Genomic DNA, 25,907 nt, shown 5'->3' on the forward strand with positions numbered 1-25,907 from the left:
CAGCAATTCCATTAAAATCAGGATCAAGACAAGGCTACCCACTCTCTCCTTATCCAATATAGTACTTGTTGTTCTAGCTAGAGCAATAAAACAACTAAAGGAGATCAAGGGGATTCAATTTGGAAAGGAAGAAGTCAAATATCTATATTCACAAATGGTATGATAACATACATAAGTGACCCAAATATTCTACCAGAGAACTTCTACAGCTGATAAACACCTTCAGCAAAGTGGCTGGATACAAAATAAACTCAAAGAAATCAGTAGCCTTCCATTATACAAATGATAAATTGGTCGAGAAAGAAATTAGGAAAACATCACCTTTTACAATAGCACAAATAATATAAAATATCTTGGTGTAACTCTAACCAAGCAAGTGAAAGACCTACATGACAAGAAAAGTCACTGAAAGAAATTGAGAAAGATATCAGAATACGGAAAGATCTCCCATGCTCATGGACCTGTTGCATAATCATAGTGAAAATGGCCATCTTACTAAAAGCAATCTACAGATGCAATGCAATCCCCATCAAAATTCCAACTCAGCAAACTCTTGCTAGTGTATGCAATGGTGTCAGTGTTTGGAAGCTGATTATGGGATGGATCCCCAGATATGGGAAGATTTTGCTGAAAGGACCCAGATATAGCTGTCTCTTGTGAGACTATGCCGGGGCCTAGCAAACACAGAAGTGGATGCTCACAGTCAGCTAGTGGATGAACCACAGGGCCCCCAATGGAGGAGCTAGAGAAAGTAACCAAGGAGCTAAAGGGATCTGCAACCCTATAGGTGGAACAACAATATGAACTAACCAGTACCCCCTAGAGCTTGTGTCTCTAGGTGCATATGAATCAGAAGATGGCCTAGTCAGCCATCAGTGGAAAGAGAGGCCCATTGGTCGTGCAAACTTTATATGCCTCAGTACAGGGGAACGACAGGGCCAAGAAGTGGGAGTAGGTGGGTGGGGGAGTGGGTTGGGGAGCGTGTGGGGGACTTTTGGGATAGCATTGGAAATGTAAATGAAATAAATACCCAAAAAAATAATTCCAACTCAATTCTTTACACTCTTTGACAGAGCAATTTTCAACTTCATATGGAAAAACAAAAATTTCATGATAGCTAAAACAATCCTGAATAATAAAAGAATTTGTGGAGGTATCACCATCCCTGATTTCATGTTGTGCTACAGAGCAATAGTAATAAAAACTACATGGTATTGATATAGGAACACACAAGTTGATCAATGGAATCGAATCAGAGACTCAGAAGTAAACACACATAACTATGGACACTTGACTTTTGATCAAAAGTCAAAATGATACAATGGAGAAAAGAAAGCATCTTCAACAAATGATGCTGGTTTAACTGAAAATCTGCAGTAGAAGAATGCAAACAAATCTATATCTATCACCCTGCACAAAACTCAAGTCCAAGTGGATCAAAGACCTCAATTTAAAACCAGTTACACTAAATCTAATAGAACAGAAAATGGAAAATAGCCTTGAAGTCATTGGTACAGGAGACAATTTTCTGAAGAGAACACCAATGGTTCAGTCTCTAAGATCAACAATTGATAAATGGGACCTTATGAAATTTCAAAGCTTCTGTAAGACAAAGGATACTGTCAATAGTACAAAACAGCAGCCTGCAGATTGGGAAAGGATTTTCACCAACAGTATATCTGACAGAGAGATAATATACAAAATTTATAAAGAACTCAAGAATTTAGACACCAACAACTTAAATAACTCAATTAAAATTGGGGTAGAGAGTTAATCAGAGAATTCTCAACATAGGAATATTAAATGGCAGAGAAACATTTAAAGGAATGTTTAAAGTACTTAGTCATCAGGGAAATGCAAATTAAAACAACCCTGAGATTCCATCTTATATGTGTCAGAATGGTTAAGATAAAAAAAATTCAGGTGACAGCAGATGCTGGTGAGGATGTGGAGCAATGGGAACACTCCTCCATTGCTGGTGGGAATACAAACTTGTATAACTACTTTGGAAATTAATTCAGTGCTTTCTCAGAAAACTGGAAATAGTTTTACCTCAAGACCCAGCTATGCTACTCCTGGGCATATACCCAAAAGATGTTCCATCATACCACAGGGACACTTGCTCAACTATGTTCATAGCAGCTTTACTCATAATAGCCAGAAATTGGAAGTAACCTAGATGTCCCTCAAATGAAGAATTGACAAAGAAGATGTGGTGCATCTACATAAAAAAGCACTATGCAGCTATTAAAACAAAGACATCATGAATTTTACAAGTAAATGGATGGAACTTGAGACTACCATCCTGAGTGAGGTAACCCAGTCACAAATGGACATATATAATATGGACTCACTTAAAGTCAATATTAGCCATAAAATACAGGATATCTAGGCTACATTCCACAGACCCAAAGAAGGTATACAAGAAGAAAGGCCAAACAAGGATATCTTGTTTGCTTAGAATGGGGAATAAAATAGTAGTAGGAAGGAGATTGAGGGAGGGAATTTGGTGGGAGAAGAGATGGGGAGGGAAATGGAGGTGGGGTTTCAGGACCAGGTGTGGGGAGAGAGGGGGGGGATGGAGAGTTGGCCTGAGAATGAAAAGAAAACTGCAGCCAGTGGGGGTGAGGGGAATGTGGGGTAGGAGGCATCTTGAAGACATTCCAGAGACCATCGATAGGGAAAGCACCCAAAAATAATTGGGGTGAACTTAGCTGAGTCTCACAGCCCTGTGGTTTTTGAACCTGAAGAGGCTACCTCCTCTAGCAAGGCAGGAACCCTAGTGGAGCAATAGGGGTACCAACATACCCAACAAAATTTCAGGGACAGGGGATGGAGCAGAGACTGATGGAATGGCCAAAAATAACCAGCCAAAATTTTAAACCCAGCCCATGGACAAGCACAAATCCCTGACACTATTAATTATTCTGTGTCATTCTTGCACACAGCAGCCAAGAATGGCTGTCCTCTAAGAGGCTCTATCCAGCAGCTGACTCAGACAGTTGCAGACACTCACAGTCAAACAATGGATAGAGCTTGGGGTCTTTTATGGAAGAGTTGGGGGAGGATTGAGGGCCCCAAAAGGGCTAGGACCCCCACAGGAAGACCAACAGTGTTAACCAGTATGGGCCCTTGGAGACTCTACTATCTGAACCAACATCCTTATAGCATACCTGGGCTGGACCTAGATCCCATACACATATGTTTCAGATGTGCAGCTCAGTCTTCTTGTGGGTCCCCCAACAATTGGAGCAGGTGCTAAAACTGTTTCTTGCCTATGGAATCTGTTCCCCTAACTGGGCTGTCTTGTCTGGCCTCAGTGGAAGAAGAGTCACCTAGTCATACAAAGACTTGAAGTGCTAGGGTGGGGAGGATACCCAAGGGGCACCTCTATTCTCTCAGAGGAGAAGAGGGTGGGGGAGGGACTGTGGAAAGGGGAGATCCAGAGGCAGGGGCCATCAATCAGGATGTAATGTGAGTAAATCCAGATTTGTTCCTCTTAGCTTGAGAACTGCACTTCTGCCTGCATAATTGACTTTTTTCATGAAGAAGCCCATATGTTTTTTTAAAGTTACTATTTGCTTTAGATTGTTAAGACATACCTGTTTGATTTGAATATTTATATAAAATTGTTTTCAGTTTTATTTTTCCATTCCATTTATTTTGGCTGTAATATCTAATGATTAATAATGTTTTCTCATTGCTTTCTCTCTCTCTCTCTTCTTCTTTCTTTTTGGAGATATGATTTATCTATGGACCCTAGTGTGACATTGAATCAGCAGTAATTCTGTCTTAGCCTCTCAGGTGCTGGGTTATAGATATGTACCACCATGCCTGAATCCTTATTATCTTTTAAAAAAGTGTTTAATTGGATAATTTCCTTTTTGTGTCCTGTTTGGTCTTTCTCATTTCACCCCTTGTATATTTTTCCTTTTGTATTTTTTAAAATTGAAAAGGAAGACTTCGACTTTTATTTTAACATTTAATTAGGGTTTCTTTTTTATAATTTATTTTTTTATTAGGTATTTTCCTCCTTTACATTTTCAATGGTATCCCAAAAGTCCCCCATACCCACCCTCCCAATCCCCTACCCACCCACTCCCCCTTTTTGGCCCTGGGGTTCCCCTGTACTGGGGCATATAAAGTTTGCAAGTCCAATGGGCCTCTCTTTGCAGTGATGGCCGACTAGGCCATCTTTTGATACATATGCAGCTAGAGACAAGAGCTCTGGGGTACTGGTTAGTTCATATTGTTGTTCCACCTATAGGGTTGTAGTTCCCTTTAGCTCCTTGGGTAATTTCTCTAGCTCCTCCATTGGGGGCCATGTGATCCATCCAATAGCTGACTGTGATCATCCACTTCTGTGTTTGCTAGGCCCCGGTATAGTCTCACAAGAGACAGCTATATCTGGGTCCTTTCAGCAAAATCTTGCTAGTGTATGCAATGGTGTCAGCATTTGGAAGCTGATTATGGGATGGATCCCTGCATATGGCAATCACTAGATGGTCCATCCTTTCGTCACAGTTCCAAATTTTGTCTCTGTAACTCCTTCCATGGATGTTTTGTTCCCATTTCTAAGAAGGGGCAACGTGTCCACACTTTGGTCTTTGTTCTTCTTGAATTTCATGCGTTTAGCAAATTGTATTTTATATGTTGGGTATCCTAAGTTTTGGGCTAATATCCACTTATCAGTGAGTACATTTTGTGCGAGTTCCTTTGTGATTGGGTTACCTCACTCAGGATGATGCCCTCCAGGTCCATCCATTTGACTAGGAATTTCATAAATTCATTTTTCTTAATAGCTGAGTAGTACTCCATTGTGTAAATGTACCACATTTTCTGTATCCATTCCTCTGTTGAGGGGCATCTGGGTTCTTTCCAGCTTCTGGCTATTATAAATAAGGCTGCTATGAACATAGTGGAGCATGTGTCCTTCTTACCGGTTGGGACATCTTCTGGATATATGCCCAGGAGAGGTATTGCGGGATCCTCTGGTAGTACTATATCCAATTTTCTGAGGAACCACCAGACTGATTTCCAGAGTGGTTGTACAAGCTTGCAATCTCACCAACAATGGAGGAGTGTTCCTCTTTCTCCACATCCTCGCCAGCATCTGCTGTCACCTGAATTTTTGATCTTAGCCATTCTGACTGGAGTGAAGTGGAATCTCAGGGTTGTTTTGATTTGCATTTCCCTGATGATTAAGAATGTTGAACATTTTTTCAGGTGCTTCTCTGCCATTCGGTATTCCTCAGGTGAGAATTCTTTGTTCAGTTCTGAGCCCCATTTTTTAATGGGGTTATTTGATTTTCTGGAGTCCACCTTCTTGAGTTCTTTATATATATTGGATGTTAGTCCCCTATCCGATTTGGGATAGGTAAAGATCCTTTCCCAATCTGTTGATGGCCTTTTTGTCTTATTGACGGTGTCTTTTGCCTTGCAGAAGCTTTGCAATTTTATGAGGTCCCTTTTGTCGATTCTGGATCTTACAGCACAAGCCATTGCTGTTCTATTCAGGAATTTTTCCCCTGTACCCATATCTTCGAGGCTTTTCCCTACTTTCTCCTCTATAAGTTTCAGTGTTTCTGGTTTTATGTGGAGTTCCTTAATCCACTTAGATTTGACCTTAGTACAAGGAGATAGAAATGGATCAATTCGCATTTTTCTACATGATAACCGCCAGTTGTGCCAGCACCATTTGTTGAAAATGCTGTCTTTTTTCCACTGGATGGTTTTAGCTCCCTTGTCAAAGATCAAGTGACCATAGGTGTGTGGGTTCAACTCTGGGTCTTCAATTTTGTTCCATTGGTCTACTTGTCTGTCACTATACCAATACCATGCAGTTTTTATCACAATTGCTCTGTAGTACAGCTTTAGGTCCGGCATGGTGATTCTAATTAGGGTTTTAATCATGGGTTTTGCTAAAGTAGCTCTTATTTCTTTAGAGGGATGTCTCATCTTCTCTAGTAATCATGAAAGATCTTAAAAAGAAGCATATGAGTCGGACATGGTGGCAACGCCTTTAATTCCAGCACTTGGGAGGCAGAGGCAGGCAGATTTCTAAGTTTGAGACCAGCCTGGTCTACAAAGAGAGTTTCAGGACAGCCAGGGATATACAGAGAAACCCTGTCTCAAAAAAAAAAAAAAAAAGCATATGGCCTGTTCTCAGAACCTAATTTTGATCTGTGTATCTAAAACTGGTTATTCAGTTTCAAGCTATTGATCAAATAACTCATGTGTTGTCAGATATTAGAGAAGAACACATGAAACATTGGGCTCTTAGGAAAAAGAATGTGAAATTTAAATTCTAGTTTATTCTACTCTAATAAGTAGAATCTACAGACTATGTTCTGTGAACCAGTTTGAATGTAGGTCTCAGGAAAGTGACAAACACTGCCATTATAATCCTCTAAATAGTAGCTTATATGTAGGGGATACAATATGCATTTGTCTGCAACAAAGTCTTACTGAAACTTAAGATACAAGTAAGAAACAGTTCTTGAATGTAACTGTTCATTTAGCCAGGCTTAGACATGTCAAGTCCCTTAGTGTAATAATCTTGTCTTAGTTGCAAGCAACCTAAAATCTTGGTTCTATAAATCACCCCTATGATCCAGGTTCTAGATAGAACAGTACAGTTAATCTAGTTAGTGCCATGTAGTGGAATGAACTAGTGACGTTCTCTGAGCCTTATTTTTTAACCTGTATTACACTAGTATTATTCTTATTCCTTCTTTCACTTTCTTTACATGAACCTGATTTAAACCCTGTCCCTACTTAAATTTAGGCTGTGTGCATCCTCATTTCTGTGTATCATCCTCAAATATGAAGCCCTAATTAATTTTTACAATCTGTTGTTTGACCAATTTTCCTAATGCTTCAGCAGAAACTATCATTGCCGAGAGGGCACAGTACTAATTATGTCTGCAGTCTCCTCCTACTCCTACTCCTATCCGTGATCTGAAATTTTGATAGATATTCTTTGCCTTTGCAGAACATTGTACTTAATACATTTTACTATCACATGCTATTTGATCTGTAAAAAAGTTGAACTAGTTTCAATACTGTTTTGTGGGTTATAGCCTTCATCATCACAAATTTTCCTTCTAATTAACTTTAATTTTTGCTTATCCCTTTATTGGTATATGAATAGAAGTTGCTATTATTTTTTATTATTTAAGAATTTCATACATGCATCAAATCTGCATGTTTTGATTATATTCACTTCTTCCCCAGTAACTCCTACCAGATACCTCTAGTACATCCTCTTGCCAACTTCATGTGCTTGTTTTCTTAATCCACTGACATGTAGCAGTTTCTTCAAGGTTGAAACACTCCATCTCCCAGAATAGTTGCCAGATGATATGCAACTCTAAGTAGTTATAGGAAGCCCCTGAAACTGACTATTTATGCTAGTTCCCTCCCTTCCTAATACAGTATAAACAAAGACTGTTGAGATTCTATCTCAGATAAACTAAGCTGCAAAGAAGAGTCTGAGGCCATTCCAATTGCCTGGAAGGAGCAGAAACCAGACTATCTACAGTTGTTTGAATAATTTCTGCTCATGTAAGTAACCACTCAATCATATTCTGGTAAGCAATCCCAATAAAACTCTTTGGTTCACCAAGGTAGACTTTGGTGGTATCTGTACTTGGGTCTGTTGTGGGCTCCCTATCTGTGGTGAATAGACATGTATATTGTGTCTTCCCAAAAGATGTTTTGCCACACAACAATCACTGAGTCCACCTAGTATTGCTTATATGTGTGTAGGTGTGGGAGTCATCTTCTGGAATACAGACAACCTAGTAGTTTTCACATCTCTGAGTGAAATTTGATATATTCACCATTTCCCAATAGTTTGTGAATTTAGGGCTGCAACCTCAAATGCCCCCTCTCATCCATGGCTTGAACTTGTGCAGGTTCTATACAGGGAATAACAGCTTCTATGATGAAAGATTATGAGAGTAATAGCACTGTTAAGTCTACAAGACACTGATTTCCAGCAGTTCTCACCAACCTCTGGGTCTTATCAAAATTCTGCTACAATTTCTTGCTACGTTCTTTGGTGATGGGTGGTGGTGGTAGTGGTGGTGGTAGTGGTGGTGGTAGTGGTGGTGGTAGTGGTGGTATGATCTAGATGTCCATTTAGGGCTGAGTGTTCCACAGTAATTTATTTTTCACACCATTCACATATCTTTGTATTGCCTGCTGTCCACTGCAAAAAGATGTTTCTCTGATGATGGCTGTAGATTATTATAATCTAAAGGTATAAAGATACGTATTCTATGTCCATTTAGCAAAACATTAGTAGATTCTCCAAGATGGCATATGAGTTCTCTGGCCATGTTCTTTTGGCAATGTCTACAGCATAGGGTTTCCCTCCTATGGAACATACTTTAAATTCTATCTGAAATGCACTTAGAGCCTTCTTGCCACCATTACAATCATGAGCAGGTATATCTTGAAACATAGTGATATTGTAACTCATAGAGGTCACATCTGGGTAGAGCTATTGATAACTGTTTTTCCTCCAGTGCCTACACAGCACCTTTAACACAATGAAAGTTAGACAGCAGGGAGAAAATCTCCAGTCTGATTTTTTTACATTTCTTTTGATTTCTTTATATGGCCAAGTCTATCTTGTGTTCAGCAATAACAGTAGATCATGTTATTTTGGGGGGAATCTGTGTAACACCCACTAACCAAAGTTTCAAAGAAGTATCTTATACCTGGCACTGTTACTTTTGTTTAATAACTTTTGACTTCTGGGAGATAGTTATTAATTTTATCTAGTATTTCTTGATACAACTTTATATTGTTTTATTTAATTTCTTTCTTGCTATATAATTTTTGGAAAATAAATAAGCAACTGTAACAGAATCCATTAGCACATTTTCCACCCTAGTATATCTTTTTAGGCCAATAGTTTAATGTTATCATCTTTATATCAAGATGTGAAAATGTTACTCTTCTAGTCAATAAAATGTGATTGAAAGAAATGTATAAGAATCACAAGAGGCTCATCCTTGTGTTACTCCATAATCCTTTGTGTTTTCACATTCTTTGAAACTTGATTAAATTTAAATATAAAATTGAGGACTGTGTAACTTTAGTAGAAGGCACATCTAAAGTTTACGGGAAACTGAAGCATGCCTGGAAAGCTTCAGATAATTTGATTGAGACTTGATTGAATATTTTATTTTCTTAACACACGGGATTCCTGTAGTGCAGTTATTAATTTACTTTAACATGGATACAGATGTTGCAGGAAATATTAAAAATCAAACTGTCTCATTCCCGTGTTTGTGCCTCCTTCTCTCTGCCCTAGTGACTGGTCAGCCATGCACTGGCAGGGAATGGTTGATCTGTTTGGTCTTTTTGGTTTGTTTTTTTGTTTTTTGTTTTTGTTTTTTTGAGACAGGTTTTCTCTGTGTAGCCCTGGCTGTCCTGGAACTCACTTTGTAGACTAGGCTGGCCTCGAACTCAGAAATTCGCCTGCCTCTGTCTTGTGGAGTCTCAGACTCAGAGCTCCACAAACTCTCCACCCAGCTCACTAGGTTGTCATTGGCGGGTTGTTACCACACCAGCCCTGTGCTTCAAATCCCCCACAGCCTTTGTGGTACACATCTGGCATACACATATGTTGCTACTGTTAAGAAACAATGGTAACCCAATCTCTGGGTGCAACCACTAAAACCTAATCTTGTAAGCCTTATTTAAATCTGATTCGTCCTGTGGAAAATCCTTGTGGATCCACCACATGATAGCAGCTACACCTTACCCCTCTGTTGTCTTGTTCCAAAAGAGGCCTAACTCTCTTCTGCTGTCTGTTTTCCTCTGTCCAACCTGGACGCCCGGCCTACTCGCCCAGTGATTGGCTCCTTTATTCATTAGGTGATTGGTTCACAAGAAGCCACCTGAGTAAGTGCCTCATTCCTCATTCCAGACAGCCTCTCCTGGGAGAGCAAGCAGCACAGAGCCATCCACAACATACAGATATACATTGCTCCAAATTAAAAAGGTAACTGTGTAGAGTGAAATACAATTAATTTTTCCTTTTTAGATTCCCTGATACTGAGTTTTCTTTACCATAAACAGGTATAATTGGCAGGTGACAAGTTCTTATATATATTCCAAAATAATTGTTCCTTAATGTCAGTGGTTTATTCTGCTATTCAATTTAATTATTTTCCTGTTCATTTAATAGTTCTATTAATATATTAAATACATTCATTTTGGTGATATGGGAAGCAAAGATTTTTGTTTTCTATCAAGTGATTTTTCTTCTAAATATAATATTTTCACTCATATGTACTTAATTTACCTTCTTCTTTTTTGCAGTGCTCAGTATAGAACCCAGAACTTGTCAATGCTAGTCAACTACTCCATCACATGTACTTGTATATGCTTGGCCCAGGGAGTAGCACTGTTGGGAGGTGTGGCCTTGTTGGAGTAGGTGTGGCCTTGTGGGTGTGGACTTTAATACTTTTGTCCTAGAAGCCTGGGAGCCAGTACTCAGCTAGGAGCCTTTAGATGAAGCCATAGAACTTACCTAACCCTGAACCATGCCGGCTTGGACACTGCCATTCTCCTGCCTTAACGATACTGGACTGAATCTCTGAACCTGTAAGCTAGTTCGAAATAAATGTTGTCTTTGTAAGAGTTGCCTTGGTCATGGTGTCTGTTCACAGCAGTAAAACCCTAAGACACCTTCAAACAAATCTTTAAAAAGCAAAAGTACACCAGTCTTGTGGGAGAGCATGAAGATTTATATCTACTATGTTTCTACCAGTATACCAAATTTAATCTATTTCCTTCTTTCAAAGTCTTTTTTTTTTTTTTTTTTTTTTTTTTTCTGAGACAGGGTTTCTCTGTATAGCCCTGGCTGTCCTGGAACTCACTTTGTAGACCAGGCTGGCCTCGAACTCAGAAATCTGCCTGCCTCTGCCTCCTGAGTGCTGGGATTAAAGGCGTGCACCACCACGACCGGCTTCAAATTCATTTTCTTATATATTCCCATTTCTATCAATGATTTAATAAACTTATCACTTTTATATTACTGAACATTTTCCAATTTTTCTCCACCTTTTAGAAGAGGTACCTTAAATTTTAGTTCTAGGATCTAAATATTTTCAATTTAACTATGTAGCTTCAGTTTGTAAAGTCTTATAAAGCCTATTTAATGACTTTTTAAAGTTAGTATACTAAGTAGTGGATTTTATCATTGCATTCTCATAGACACATGTCATTATACTTTGTTCAAATTCATTTACATTTACAAAAGGCTTTTATTAGTTACTAGAATCATTATCAACCTTCATTTAGACATAATTTTAAATACATGACTCATTTTTCAGTACAGCTTCTTGTACTTTATTCAGAAGATAATTTTCCGATTTAGTTTTCATTTAGCTAAAGTGCTTTATTGAATGAGTTCACATAAAGTGACTTTGATCACTTGTAAGTCTTAACTTCATTCATATTTTTTCCCTCTCAGTTTTTCATCTCAGTAAGACTTTGGGTTATCTGTGCTTCATTAATCAAAAAAAATTTTTAACTATTGGTAAATAGTAGAGGTTTCTGTATTATATTCTAGCTTCTAATATTGAATTTGAAATTCTTGGTGCTCTATGATTTCTTTACAAGAAAAAATCCCATTTTATCCTTAATGAAAAATTCAATGGTATTTAAAACTCTTCATATACACCTCCATAAACGTACCCAGAGGTGAGTCTTCTAAGTTATCCCAAATCTGGAGACCCCTTGGAGCCTTTAGCAGGCAGTCACCTTCCCCACCATCTTAGTAAAGAAAAAGAGGTCTCACTTTAATGGCACTAATCTCTTTAACAATCATGACTTTGATGTGCTCTTGGATTCTGTTTAAGAGAATTTTATTGAGTATTTTTGCATTGATGTTCATAAGGCAAATTGGTTTGAACTTCTCTTTCTTTGTTGGGTCTTTGTGTGGTTTAGGTATAAGCATAATTGTGGCTTCATAGAATGAATTGAGTAGTGTTCCTTCTCCATAGGAAGAACAACAATATCAACCAACCCGACACCCCAGAGCTCCCAGGGACAAAACCACCAACCAAAGAGTACACATGGAGGGACTCATGGCTCTAGCTGCATATGTAGCAGAGGATGGGCATCAATGGGAGGAGAGCACCTTGGTCCTGTGAAGGCTTGATGCTCCAGAGTAGGGGAATGAGAGACTGGGTGGGTGGGTGAACACCCTCATAGAAGCAGGGGGAGGGGAGAGGATAGGAGGCTTCTGGGGGGAATCAGGAAAGGGGATAACATTTGAAATGTAGATAAAGAAAATATCCAATAAAAATATAGTCATACCAAAAAAAAAAAAAAAAAAAAAAAAAAAAGCCGGGAGTGGTGGCACACACCTTTAATCCCAGCACTCAGGAGGCAGAGGCAGGTGGATTTCTGAGTTCAAGGCCAGCCTGGTCTACAAAGTGAGTTCTAGGACAGCCAGGGCTATACAGAGAAACCCTGTCTCAAAAAAAAAACCCCACACAAATATATATATATATATATATATATATATATATATATATATATAATCATGACTTTTTGTTTTGTTTTATATTTTTGTGCCTTGCTTTCTACAAATATAAAATCATTTATGCTCCATTCCTTGCAAAATTTCACATTTTTTCTTATCTTTCTGTTCTAATTATTGTTCTTTATTTCACAATAGATTAGGGTAAGAGCAGTGAGCGGAAACTATATCTGAGCCTAAATGCCTAAATGCTCTGTGGTTGTGATATTTCTTCTGTTAATAAAATGAGTTCCTTGTTTTTGAATTCAATCTAATTCAAGTTCTAAGAGTATGGACAGCTTATTCTACAATTCAAAAGAACAGCCTCTCTCTCAGTTTCTGATAGTGTTCTTGCTCCTTTCTGAACCTTATGAAGGTGGGATTTACAGTTAACATTTTTGTTAGGATTCTCTTCTTCACAAGAAGTTCAACCAGAATGGTCCATTAGGCTCTGCTTATAATATTCTATGATTTCTCTAGCTTCCAACTACAAAATCTTTAAAAAATTATCATATGAACCAGTTCAAAATCCCTAAGCAGAACAGGTCAGGTTTCTCACATCTACATTTTTATTTTGTGGCACCATTTTTCGTATGTTAATGTTTTTGTTGCTGTGACAAAATTTCTGACAAAAAGTGAACTTACTAAGTAGTACAGTCCTTTTCAGTAGGGAGAAGAGAATAATCTCTGGGAAGTAGAAAGAGAGAGGGATTTGGGAGATAGAGAGGAGGGGGAAAGAAGAAGGGGGACAAGTTCAAATATAGGAGGAGATGAGGGAGAAGTACAGAGAGTTAGGAATTTGAAAGTAGTTGTATAGCATTTGGGGAGAGGGGACTGTCGATAGCTACTAGAAAGTCCCAGATGCCAGGGACCGAAGAGGTTCTTAGGACATTCATTGGTCATTTGTCAGACTTCTTTGGATAAATGTGTTGTCAAATATTTTGCTCATGTTAGAGTTTTTTTTTTTTTTGCTTATAAGTTATATAGCTCTTTTATATATATTTTTCCATTTTTTTATTAGGTATTTACCTCATTTACATTTCCAATGCTATACCAAAAGTCCCCCATACCCACCCCCCCCCACTCCCCTATGTACCCACTCCCCCTTTTTGTCCCTGGCGTTCCCCTGTACTGGGGCATATAAAATTTGCAAGTCCAATGGGCCTCTCTTTGCAGTGATGGCCGACTAGGCCATCTTTTGATACATATGCAGCTAGAGACAAGAGCTCCGGGGTACTGGTTAGTTCATATTGTTGTTCCACCTATAGGGTTGCAGATCCCTTTAGTTCCTTGGGTGCTTTCTCTAGCTCCTCCATTGGGGGCCCTGTGATCCATTCAATAGCTGACTGTGAGTATCCACTTCTGTGTTTGCTAGGCCCCGGCATCGTCTCACAAGAGACAGCTATATCTGGGTCCTTTCAGCAATACTTATTACATATTTATATGGCAAATATATCCTTTTAGTATTGCAGTTTCCATTTAATATTATTTTTGCTTTGGTTTGTTGTGCAGAAGGTTTGTAGACTGATTTAGCATTTATTTACTTTTATTTTTGTGGCTTATAACACTTCCCAATACTCAAGAAAGAATTGCCTACCCAATGGCATGAAGGTTCCTCCCACTAGTTCATCTGTTTCAGGACTTAATTTTTTTATATTTTGCCTTTTATTGAAAATAGTTTTTTTCATATACAATAACTTGATTACGGTTTTCCTTCCCTCCATTTCTTCCAGTTTCTCCCCACCTCCTTTCCCATCTGGATCTACCTCTTTTCTTTCTCTAGTAAACAAATGGTCTTCTAAGGGAAAATAAAATAAAGTATAAAGTAGCTTACTGAAATACGACAAAACAAACAGAAGGAAGAGAGTCCAAAAAAAGGCACAAAAATCAGATATAGACATAGAGAGCCATTCATTTATGCACCCAGGAATTTCATAAAAATAGTAAAGCTGGAAACAATAATGTATATGCAAAAGACCTGCAATGTAAAATAAGGAAAATATATAAGTAAAATACAACAAAATAAAAATAAAAAATGTTAAAAAAAGAAAGTCCCTGACATGACACGAGATAAGGCACCTCCAAATATGCCATTGAATTTGTTTTCTTTTGGGCATCTCTATTTTTGATCATTACTTCATTTTCATGTAAGTTTTTTGATATATAGATCATATTCCATTCTTCTTCTTGTGAATAACATATTTTTCCAATAACATTTGTTATCCAAATAACAAAGAAAAATTATTCTATGATCAATCTCAATGTGATTATTGGCAATTCTATCAATGAGTGTTGAAATGTATGAATTGAAGGTTTGTTTCAAATCTCTTATAATATTCAGTGTGAAGCTGGTTTAATTTTGAAAATAGCTTGTTTTGTTAATCTGGTAGGATGGAAATTTTAAGGATTATTGTTATTTTCATGCCTCAGTGGAGAAGAACCTTCAGAGGCTTTTCTCAAATACTATTGTACTGGTTGTGGTAAAAAGACATTACTTTTTCCTCCTTTTATAGAAGAGTGACAATCTATTTAGCAGTGTTAATATGGAAGATCACTGTTATAAGGATTCAATTTCTGTTCTCATTAATTGTCTCTGTTTGGAACTGAGTCTGCCATATCAATTTGGATCTACCTTATCATTCGAGCTAGCTTTATCACATAGCTCAGAAACAGTTTTAGAATTTGGATAATTTATTTTAATGAGAAGTCTGAGGAACATAGGCTTGTCACTTTCTGACAGCAACAGAGCTTGATGAGCAGATAGAAGAATGCCTCTAACACTGTCATCAGTAAGAATGTAAAATCAAGGGTGGTAGGATGCATTTTTATTTGTTACTCATTGTTGTCTTCAAAGTGGTATGGAGAAAAACTGTCTAGAGGTTAAACTTGGAAATCAGGAAATTATTATAGTGTTTACAGCAAACTGATTTTAAAAGATATGGAATAGTGTCACAAACAGTTGTTTGAAGATGTTTTATTTAAGTAAATGATTACATACTTTTTTTGTATAGTATTGGTATGTCTGAAAATAAAATATTCATACTTTTCTGGATATTTTTGTGTTGTATGAAGTATAAGGCCTCTATTGGAATATTTGACTATTTGTTATGGAAGTTGAAAGACAGAATTTAAGCTTATACATCAGATACTTTTAGAAGAATCCTATCTCAAATTTATAATGAATTTGAGATAGCTTGTTCCAAGTTTCTTTAATTGGAGACACACAATGATTTTAAGATATCAATAGGGCATCAGAGTTATTCTGTGAGTGTCACAAGGATCACTGATGAGGCAGTGTTTCTCCTGTGCACTTTATCATCATGACCTCAGTCTTCTTTTTGAAAGCATAAATCTATATAAAGATTTTCCTGGGAACAGTATAAAAGATCAATAGATCATCAATATTTTATTTTTCTTATTTCCCCCAATAATACTGTACTGACAATGGAATAAAATACAAGGCTTTCTCTCCTAGTCTAGAGAACTGAAGCTGAGTTTGGCAGAGTATATGGGCAAGGAAATTAGAGTTAATACAAATATGCTTTCTTTATTAATGAAAAGTACTCCTGGGACTTACTTACTTCAAATTCACATTTCTAGAAACACAGTTTTGAAAAGCAAGCTCCTTTTTGTCTGAGATATGACAATTTCTGCATAAATATTTGTTGAGTGAATGTTAAACCAATAACTCTTTGGTTGTCTCCTTTGTGTTATGAGTTGAATTAAATATTTCACTTGTATTTGGACTCCCATTTAACCCGTGAATAAATTGAAACAAAATTACATGACTATCCAGATGAGAATGGAGTCAGTGTCTGTCTGACTTTATAACTGGTAATCTCTTAGTATACTGATTTCTTAGACGGATGGATAAATGAATGCATAAATTCATATTAGATAACACAGTGGTTTCAAGGCCTCCTAGTTAGTTTTTTGAATAATTATTCAGGTATTCAAGTCTCTGCATGAACTAATGCCACAATAAATATCCAAATAGTTCAACATGTTTTTCACTTTAAAAAAATACTTCAAAATGTAGTCTTCAATGAAATATTTTTCATTGATCATAAAGGCCCTCCCCTAGCTGGGGAGCTATTTGCAGCTGATGGCTGCTAGAAGAGGGAGACTCTATTTTCTTTAGGATGTGGTCCCCAAAAGGCTAATCATGTTCTAGTAGATGGTCACATACAAATGAACATATAACAACACATATTGGACTCAGTGCATTAAAAAAAATTAGAGCACATAAAATTGGGATGGAAAAGGATGAATGAATAGTTAAGGGGATTAGAGATGGGGATTGGGGTAAATTTGAGCAAAACACATTATATGCACATATGCAATTTTCAAATAACAATGAGAATAACATACATGTAAGATATTCTTTTGCATTTAGATGTGGAAGCATACCCACATTTCGGCATCAATGGCATACTATTCAGCTATTGAAAACAAAGGCATCATAAATTTTGCAGGAAAGTGGATGGAACTTGAGAATATCATCCTGGGTGAGGTAACCCAGACCCAAAAGGACATGCATGGTACGTACTCACTAATAAGTGGATACTAGCTGTAAAGTACAGGATACCCACAGTCCACTCCACAGACCCAAATAATCTAACAAGAAGGAAAGCCCAAGTGAGGATGCTTGAATCTCACTGAGAAGGAAAAAATAAAATAGTTATAGAAGTCAGATGGAGGGAGGGAACTAGGTGGGAGGGAGGATGGGGAGGGGAATGAGGAGGTTCAGGTTTAGATGTGGGGAGAGACAGGAGAAAGGGCCAGAGGGTCAGGAGAATGAATGGAAATCTGCAGAAGGCAGGGGTGGGGAGGTTGGAGGGGCATCTCAAGGAAATGTCAGAGACCTGGGATAAGGAAAGGCTCAGGAGTCTATGTGGGTGACTTTAGCTGAGATTCTTAGTACTGGGGATATGTAACTGAAGAGGCTACCTCCTGTAGCCGGCCAGGAACCCTAGTGGAGGGATAAGGACACCAACCCATGCACAAAACTTTTGACTCAAATTTTTCTGTTTACTAGATATGTAGGGATCTTAGATGGGGCTGAGACTGAAGGAATACCCAGTCAACAACAGGCCCAACTTGAGACCAAGCACCAATTGGTGCTATGGGCAAGCACCAATTCCTGATGCTATTAATGATACTCTGTTATGATTACAAAGAGAAATCTAGCGTAACTGCCCTCAAAGAGGCTCAATCCATTAGCTGACTGGAATAGATACAGAGAACCACAGTCAGACATTGGACCTAACTCTGGAAGTCTTATGGAAGAGTTGGGAGACGGATTAAGGGTCTCAAAGAGGATCAGAACAACCAGGAAGACCAGCATAGTCAACTAACCTGTACCTTTGGGAAATCTCAAAGTCTGAACCACTAACTAAAACCAGGCCCAACTACAGCTAAACTAGATCCCCAGCACATATGTAGCAGATGTGCAGTTTGGTTTTCATGTGGGTATACTAACAACTAGAGTAGGAGCTGTCCCTAAAACTGTTGCCTGTCTGTGGGATCTGTTCCCCTAACTGTGATGTCTTGTCTGGCCTCAGTGGGAGGAGATGTTCCTAGTCCTGTAGAGACTTGATGTGCTAGGGTCTGAGGATGTCCAAGAGAGGCCTCCACCCTCTCCGTGTAGAAGGGGAAGCAGGGGGAGGAACTGTGATGGGTAGGGGAGAGGCTATCAGGATGTAAATTGAATAAATAAATAAATTAATAGGAAATGATTTTGGGAAGAATCAAAGATCATGCTTCAAAGCTTGGGAATTTTTAATGAGATGCCATTGTATTTTGTCTAAGAAGTATTATACAATTTCTCCTTTTAAATGCTACAGTATCTATGGTTGTATCTTGTCATATCCATATCCTATAAGATTCTATAGTGTTTCATACTTGATAATTACCTCAATGCATATTGAGTTGATTTGAAATAAGATGATAGTTTAACCATTCAATATTTGATGTTTATTAATAGGTTTTTGAAAAATACACTAGTTGTTTCCAATGTATATATTTCCAAATTTACGTGTGCATATAAATGATGGGACGTTTTCATTGATCACAGTGAAATGTAATAATTTCTCTCTAGTTCAACCTTATACCATGTATTTATAATCCTGGTCATGATCTTCTTAAGTCTAGTAACTTGTCATTTGAAATTTGATCCACTCTGAAGATACAGCTATCAGGAATGGATATTTCTATTTTCCTCTAGTGCCTGTTTAATTGATCTCTGAAAATATATCTTGTTTTATACACTAAACCTATTTTGCTTAACTAGCAAATATTGATAAAATAATCAGAATTTATATATGAAGTGCCTGTTGTGACTAGTGTTTATAAAGCTATGAATTAAAAAATGATTTATATATTTTGAATGAACAGGTTAGGGTCATTCAGGTTATATTTATTTTTCTCAAAGTGGGACATCATTCCCATGTGTCTGAAGCACTTAGTTTTATGTCTTGAATGTTTTCTCCCCAAACTAATGAAAGATAAAAAGGAACTGGTAGTTAGATGAGAACTTGTCTGCCTGATCTGGTAGGCTTAGCTGTGTGTAGAGCTTACACAATCATTTATCTGGAAGAGGCTCTGGGACAGGGAATCTCCTTTCATTGACATGACTGAGTCTTAACACACATTGAAGCTCATATTTGAAACTTGTTTACCATGAGTCTTTGCTGAATGAGGCTAAGTGGAAACAATGAAACACTGTATTTGATATATTAACTTCTTAACATTTGTTTTGAGACAACTTCCTCCAAGATTGAACCTTCTACCCTGCCAGGAAGCTCTTTAAACAGGAGGTAAATATCTCAAAATAGCATCCAGAAGTCTGTGAAGCTCACTAGGCCACTCCCTGCCAAAGTAAGCAATAATGCCTGAGAGATGCTCTGCAAAGAGTTAAGCTGCAAAGAAGACTCTTAGGCAAGTCAAGTTGCAAGGAAGATTCAGGTAAGCCAAGATGGCATATTAGAAAAGGTAGGATCATTAGTCAAGAACAGCAGGCAGGCAGTACTTATGCATTGCTGATGAAGGGCAAATTGCTACTTTCTGTAAGAAAGAAATCTTAAATTTAATCTTTAATTCTACCACTCTTACTGTAAGAGGCAGAGGCAGGAGAAGCATGTGAAATCCCTCAGAAATAACAAGATAACAGGCAGCAAAAGCAACAAGAGAGACTCTGCTTCAAGAAAACAAAAACAACAGCAACAACAAACACAAGAACACAAGGTAGAAGAAGATGAACTCATGAAAGTTGTTCTCTGATTTTCATACATATTTCATGGCACACATGTATCTATAGTCACAGGCATGTCTCTCTCACACACAAGTAATAGTAAACACACACACACACATACACACGATTATTGGTTTTTTAGGAGTCTACAAAAATGAAAACTCCAATCATATGCAAGGATGCATGATACAGTACAAGACAAAAAAAATGCGAAACAAATAAAGACTGAACATTCTAATCTTTGAAAATATTCTTAATGTGCCCATATATTGAAAAATAACCTAATACATCTTAGAAGATCCTCGTTATGGGGCAAAATGGAATTATTAAGAGCAACACACTGTCTGTATTTAACCAGTGATAAAAATGAATTAATGTTTCCATTTTACTACTCCATATTTTTTCCTGTTATGAGAAATTATATTTAGTAAGTAAAAAGAAAAAAAATGAAAGCATCTAAAGATTTCAACATTTTTAGTCATTGGGGAAATGCAAATCAAAATGACCCTGATTCTACTTTACATCAAGCAGAATGGCTAAGATAAAAAACTCAGGTGACAGCAGATGCTGGCAAGGATGTGGAGAAAGAGGAACATTTCTTTATTGCTGGTGGGATTGCAAACTTGTACAACCACTCTGGAAATCAGTCTGGCAATTCCTCAGAACACTAGAAATAGTTCTACCTGAAGACCCAGCTATACTACTACTGGGCATATACCCAAAAGATGCTCCACCATGCCACAGGGCCACATGCACTACTATGTTCATAGCAGCCTTATGTATCATAGCCAGAAGCTGGAAAGAACCCAGATGCCCCTCAACAGAAGAATGGATACAGAAAATGTGGTACATTTACACAATGGATACTACTCAGCTATTAAAAACTGAATTCATGAAATTCCTAAGCAAATGGATGGAACTCCATCCCACAGTCAAAACTCTGACCCATAATTTTTCCTGTCTGAAAGAACTGCAGGGATGAAAATGGAGAGGAGACTGAAGAAAAGAAGGTCTGACAGGCCCAAGGTAGGATCCACCTCAAGGGGAGGTTTCAAGGCCTGACACAATTACTGAGGCTATGGAGCACTCACAAAAAGGGACCCAACATGATTGATTGCCTTCAGAAAGACCCAACAAGCAGCTGAAAGGGTCAGATGCAGATATTTGCACCCAACCAATGAACAGAAGCAGCTGACCCCTGTTGTTGAATTAGGGAAGGATGAAAGAAGCTGAGGAGAAGGGCAATTCTGTAGCAGGACCAGCAGTCTCACTTAATCTGGATCCCTGAGATCTCCCAAACACTGGACCACCAAACAGATAGCATACACCAGCTAACATGAGGCCCCCAACACATATATAGTAGAGGACTTCCAGGTCTGTGTTCATTCAGAGATGATGCATCTGACCCTCAAGAGATTGGAGGCCCCAGGGAACTTAGAGGTCACATAGGGTGGAGTGTGGGGTGGGAAGGAGGTGTGAGATGTGGAGCAGATGGAGGATGGATGGTAGGGGGAATAAAATATAGAGTGTAAAAAATAAAATTAAGAATATAAATAAATAAATAATTAAAATGAAGACATCACAAAGTTTGCATGCAAATGGATAGAACTAGAAATTTTCATCCTGAGTGAGATAATCCAGGCCCAAAAGACATCCATGATATGTACTCACTGATAAGTGGATATTAGGCAAAAGGTTCAGAATACCCATGATACAACTCAGACCTTATGAAGGTTAACAAGAAGGAAGGTCCAAGAGTGGATGCTTCAATGCCACTTAAAAAGGAGAACAAAATAATCACAAGAGGCAGAGGGAGGAATGTCCTGGAGGGGAGAGGGAGGAGAAAAGGGGGTGGGTTCAGATGTAGAATGACACAGAAGAGAAGCCAGCAGTCCAGGAGAATGAATTGAAATATGCAGCTGTGAATGTGGGGGAGGGGAGGAGAGGGAAACACTAGAAAGTCCAAGACACCAGAGATGTGGGAGGCTCTATGACCCAATGGGGATGACAGCCTAAATGCCCAGCAGTAGGGAGATGAAACCTGAAAAGAACACCTCCAGTACATAGATAGACATGGCCCCCAGCTTAGGGATGGGGCCACCCACCAATCTTAAAATTTTTGACACAGAATTGTATCTGTCTAAAGGAAATGTAGGGACAAAAAAATGGAGTTCAGACAGTAGGACAGCCCTCCAGATACTGCCCCAACTTGGGGTCCACTCTATGCACAGGCACCAAATCCTGACATTATTGCTGATGCCATGATGTGTTTGCAGACAGGAGCCTGGAATGGCTGTCCTTTGAGAGTCTCTACCAGCATCCCACTGAGACAGATGCAGATACTTAGAAAGAACCATTGGGCTTAACCTGGAGACCCCTATGGAAGAGTTAAGGGAAGGCTGAAGAAGCTGAAGGGGTTAGCAACTCCATAGGAAGAACAACAAAACAGTATCAACTAACTGGACTCTTTAAAGTTCCCAGGAACTAAGCTATCAAGCAAAGAACATACACGGGCTGGTATGTGGCCACTGCTATATATATATAGTAGGGAATTGCCTTGTCTGGCTTCAATGGGAAGGGATGTGTTTGGTTCTGTGGAGGCTTGATGCCCCATAGAAGGGGGATTCTAGAGAAGTGAGGTGGGAGTGTGTGGGTGGGGGAGCACCCTCTTAGAGAAGATGGGAATCAGGGATCTGGAAGAGGTACAACATTTGAAATGTAAATAAATAAAGTAATTAATAAAAAAATAAAAAACAAAAATGATACATAGTAATTTTAAGTCTCACATCTTGTTGCACAGTAAGTTTAATGCTTTTCTGGGGGTCACTTTGGAGCTATAGGTTCACAGACAAAGAGGTGCTATGTCAGTAATGGAGACAGAGATGTGCAAGAAGTTTTCTAGAAGAGATGATGTCTGTGTTATTCCTGGGGGTTATATGATGTTTAGTTAGAAGAGTTAGATACAGGGCATTCACAGAAACAGTGAGCGCCATTTGTTATGACTGTGATGAGAGAATGACACTGGCAGAAGTTTAATAAAGCATACTTATTGATGATTTATATTTGGAAAGAGTGAAGGGGCAAAGGGATGCTTTGCCATGAGGCCAAGCATCCATGAGGATGCTTCAAACTCTGGCCTTCAAAGTTGGGTAAGAGGAAAACATAAACACTGGTACCTGGGTAGTTTGCTTAGTTTCAGATGAATTTCCAAATATTTCTGCGTTTTTCCTGAGTACTTGAGCTTTTTGACTTGAGGATTGTTAGTTACATACCTCTGTGACTGGTCATAAAGTCTACTCTGCTGGTCACTTCGTCTTTAGCAGCTACAGGTAAGTTTTAGGTCCTAAGTTTCTATGACTGACCCATGGCTACATTTATAACCAAATCCAGCTTTTGTGGAGCTGAAAACATAATTTAGAGCCTCTCTTTAACCACAGATTCAATGTGTCCACACACATTGACCTCAATAAGATGTTAATTCCAGAGGCCCCCAAGCCAGCGACGCTTGAGCTAGTTGAGACACAGACACCATGCCCCCATGGCTGCTGCCAAGGAGAGTCACGAGGACCATGGTACTTCCACAGAGAATGCAGATGATTCCAATCACGACACCCCAGTTCGAGCCAATAGTTTCTCTTCCTGAGCAAGAAATTAAAACGCTGGAGGAAGATGAAGAGGAACTTTGTAAGATGCTTGCAAAGCTGTTCTGGTTTGTGTCAGAGAATGACCTCCCATAATGGAAGGAGCAAGGCACTGGAGACGTCAGGCTTCTGAAGCACAAGAAGAAAGGGACCATCTGCCTTCTCAGGAGGAGGGACAAAACCTTGAAGATATGTGCCAACCATTATATCACACCACTGATGGAGCTGAAGCCGAATGCTGGCAGTGACGGAGCCTGGGTCTGGAATACCCACACCGACTTTGCTGACGAGTGCCCCAAGCCTGAGCTGCTCGCCATCCACTTCCTAAATGCTGAGAATGCACAAAAGTTCAAAACAAAGTTTGAAGAATGCAGGAAAGAAATTGAAGAGAGAGAAAAGGAACGACCAGGCAAAAATGATAATGCCGAAAAGGTGGCCAAGAAGCTGAAAGCCTTTTCAGTGAGGGAGGCCAGAGATGAGGCTGAAGAGAAGTCTGAGGAGAAGCGATGAATCACTCTGACTTTTTCCTTTCATTTTCTTTTTAAAAATTTTCCCTACCCTTTAAGGTTTGTTTTTATTCTGTTTTGTTTTTACAAAGGACTTTATAAAGAACTGAATTCCAACCTTCAGGTTGTTTTTTTGTTTTGTTTTGTTTAAACTTTTTTTTTCCTCCAAGTTTTAACACCATTGAACATGACTTCAGAAATCCATTCCCCAGTCATGAAAATGTACTGTGCTTTCTTTTCCATAGTGGAAACACTTATTTATAGTCATCAAAAATAGTGAATAAAAAAAATGCCTTTGAAACCCTGGAAAAAAAGAAGTTAATTCAAACTAAATTTTATTTTAAAGGTGGAGGGGAAAGTTCAGAATATTAAAATATTTTAATAAAAATTAAATTAAGTATTAATTAAGATAAATTAACTTCCATGAAATGTTTTCATACCTTTGCCTAAATATCTCCTGATTTCACAGTATTTCCATAATGATGAGCTGGAATTGAAATGATATTAAGTCTAACAACTCATTTATAGATATGCTAATATTGCTAACCATTAAATGAAGAGAAAAATGCTAACTGGAACTGAGATTCCACCTTACACCAATTAGAAAGGCTAAGATAAAAAACTCAGGTGACAGCAGATGCTGGCGAGGATGTGGAGAAAGAGGAACACTCCTCCACTGCTGGTGGAATTTCAAACTGGTACAACCACTCTGGAAATCAACCTGGAGGTTCCTCAAAAAATTGGAAGTAGATCTACCTGAAGATCCAGCTATGTTACTCTTGGGCATATACCCAAAAGATGCCCCACCATGCCACAGGGCATGGGCTCCACTATATTCATAGTAGCCTTATATGTTATAGCCAGAAGGTAGAAACAACCCAGATGACCCACAATGGAAGAATGGATACAGAAATAGTGGTTTTATTTACACAATGGAATACTGCTCAGCTATTAAGAATGAGGACACATACACATATCCCTAACAACAACAAATAAAGAAGGCCTTGGAACAGTAGAAGTCATTTCCCATTACTGGTGGAAGTAAAAAAAGGTACATTTGGAAGACAGCTCTGTAGTTTATTTTACAACATAACCTGACCATACTGTCCATCTGTGGGTTTCCTTTGCTAGTAATGCAGAGGATGGAAGAGAAGGGAAAAGAACAAGGAATTTTTTTGCACTTTGTGAATTTGATATGTTTAAAACTCCTCTTGAAATTGTGGATATTCATTAAAATGACATGGTTCAGTTTTCAACCTTGATTGATGAAAATTTGTATTTTTACTATTGGTAATTGAGTATATACAGTTTGAAACTTCACGTACTCAGAAGTTTGTTTTGCTATTTCATGGTAATTGAAATAAATGCATTTTAAGTAATATTAAAATGCAAAACACATTGATGATTTATTTATATTTGAACAAACAAATCAAAACAGGAAAAGATATATTATGTTTTTATTGACTACGATAAGAGTCACCATCTTATAAGAGAGTTAAATAAATGTTTATTGAGCTGGTAGATAACCAGTGTCAATTAGTAATAGAAGGAATGTATGTATGCCACCCACTTTGTTATCTTCAGATAATGTGTGGGGAAATTATACCCATTAGTGAAAAATTAGGCTCAGAGTCCAAGCTGAGATAAATGATGTCATGAATAAAATAATATTCCAGAACCTATTGCCAATAAACAAATCTACCATAACTGAAGAACAGAAATCAAAATATTTCAAACTAAACCACAATTGGTGCTTATGATTTGCTATTTTGCAGATGGTGTCAGTTATGCCTCAGGCTATTTACTTGGAAAATGAGATATAACCTGTATAAGCCCTGGTCCTAAATCTCACTTGCTAAAAGAAGAGCCTACTTGCAAGTGGGCTTGGTTGATGCTGATAGTGTTCATTTTCCTCCATTAAAACAAGGTCTTGCCTCTTTCTATGGATGCACCTCAAC

General features: G+C 38.2%; 1 pseudogene; it reads left to right on the forward strand.

Annotated features, from left to right (window-relative positions):
* Window positions 1-23,325: 23,325 nt before the first annotated feature.
* Window positions 23,326-23,953, forward strand: LOC110287510 (ran-specific GTPase-activating protein pseudogene; annotated as a pseudogene).
* Window positions 23,954-25,907: the final 1,954 nt, after the last annotated feature.

This window comes from Mus caroli, unplaced genomic scaffold (assembly GCF_978045245.1).
Source record: "Mus caroli unplaced genomic scaffold, Mus_caroli_1 scaffold_5, whole genome shotgun sequence".
NCBI lineage: Eukaryota > Metazoa > Chordata > Mammalia > Rodentia > Muridae > Mus > Mus caroli.